The sequence below is a fragment of the Lutra lutra genome, chromosome 8, assembly GCF_902655055.1.
Source record: "Lutra lutra chromosome 8, mLutLut1.2, whole genome shotgun sequence".
NCBI classification, from domain to species: Eukaryota; Metazoa; Chordata; class Mammalia; order Carnivora; family Mustelidae; genus Lutra; species Lutra lutra.
In genome coordinates this window covers 119766955-119768552 of record NC_062285.1, presented here as the reverse complement: position 1 = coordinate 119768552, position 1598 = coordinate 119766955, and the positions used below count along the sequence as shown (strand labels likewise).

The 1598-nt window shown below is 51.7% G+C and overlaps 1 pseudogene; it reads right to left on the bottom strand.

The window, feature by feature from the left end:
- Positions 1–448: 448 nt before the first annotated feature.
- LOC125107000 (cofilin-1-like) lies at positions 449–1307 on the bottom strand (annotated as a pseudogene).
- Positions 1308–1598: the final 291 nt, after the last annotated feature.

Here is a 1598-nt window from a genome sequence, read left to right as displayed (position 1 = left end):
ATGTCCTGGGCCTCTGATGGAGGCATCTAAGGTCATAGGCCCACCCCTGAACATGGCTATAAGCAGACCACAATTGCTTTCTTTTTTTTAATTGGGGTGTGTGTGTGTGTGTGTCTGTATGTGTGTGTGTGTGTGTGTGTGTGTGTGTGTGTGTTTTAACTGAAGGTCTCTTACTGTCCTGCTTCCATAAATGGCTGCAACCATGGGAAAGGGGGAGGGGAACTAGTCCGAAGCGAGGGGTCCTGTCCACAATATTCCCTTCACACCCCAAACTAAACAGAGCGGAGTCACTACTGTGGTTAGAGGTGGGCTGTATGGGAATGAGGAAGAACAAGTGGGGAGCAGGACAATTGCTGAAAAAATCCAGACCCCACACCCCCCCCCCCCACCGCATAAACTTCAGTGCCTGGGTCTGCTTCAAGCCAAGAGAAATCAGATCAAAAGTGGTTTAGGAAAACAAAAACAAAAGTGGTTTAGGAAGGCTAGAGGCTAGAGCCTTCAGGGACGGAAGGAAGAAGAAGGTTCCTGAGGTGGGGCTGGGTGCTGTGTCAGCTGCAGTGAAGAGATTGCCCTCAGCCCCTCTGGTCGAGCAAGAGCAGGTCAGCGTGCCATCCGGACAGGCTGGTCTGGGGCTGCTGGATGCTCCGGGCAGGGGGCTAGACAGGGCTCGCAAAGGCTGCCCCTCCAGGGAGGAAGGGTGCTGCCCCCAGCTTTTCTGCCAGGATGTACTGGCCCCTGACCTTCCCAACAGTTTGCTTGTCATTCATGCTTGATCCCCACCAGCTTCTTCTGGATGACATCCTGGGAGCTGGCATGTATGATCCAGCTCTAAGGACTGCAGACTCGGGGGTCCTGGGGATAAACCCAAGGTCCCCTTCTTGCTCTCCTCTATCTCCTAGTTCACATCAGAGAGGATGTAGCAGCAGTCCTTGGCCACCAGTGTCTTGACAAAGGTGGCACAGGGGTTGTCACCAGACGGGCCCACATCACCTACCAGGACCTCCTGGCCCTCCTCCCAGAGGACCTTCTTGTCCTCCCTTAGGTCTTAGAGCACCACCTTCTTGTGCTTCCTCTCACCTCCTCTGGCACTGATGGCTTGTGCACCTGCATATCAGGAAACCCTTGATGCCATTAGAGACAGTCACACCAGAGGCCAAGTTTCTGGGAGTGAAAAGGAGATGGCAAGGAGAGCCAAAGAAGGCAGGAGCTGCTGCCCTGTTGCAAGGACCCCATTCAGACCCAGAAGCTATCAGTCTATCAGATGACCCCTGGGTCCAGAAAGCCAGCATTATGTCACCCCAGCACATTACTCCTCTGATGTCCTGTGGCTCTTTCTGGAGTCACTAAAAATATCAAATATGGTTCAATAAAGCAAGAGAATAAACGGCAACTATATTCTTTTGGTTGGTCAAGTCAAAAACCTTGGAATCATTCTTGACTCCTTCGTGTCTCTGAGTCAGCCCCGTGTCCAGTCTATCATCAAACACTATTAGCGCCACTACAAAGTACAGCAAGAATCTGATCCCTTCTTACTTTATCCATGACATCACCCTGGTCTAAGCTGTCTTCATCTTCCACCAAAATACTGCAAGAGCTTC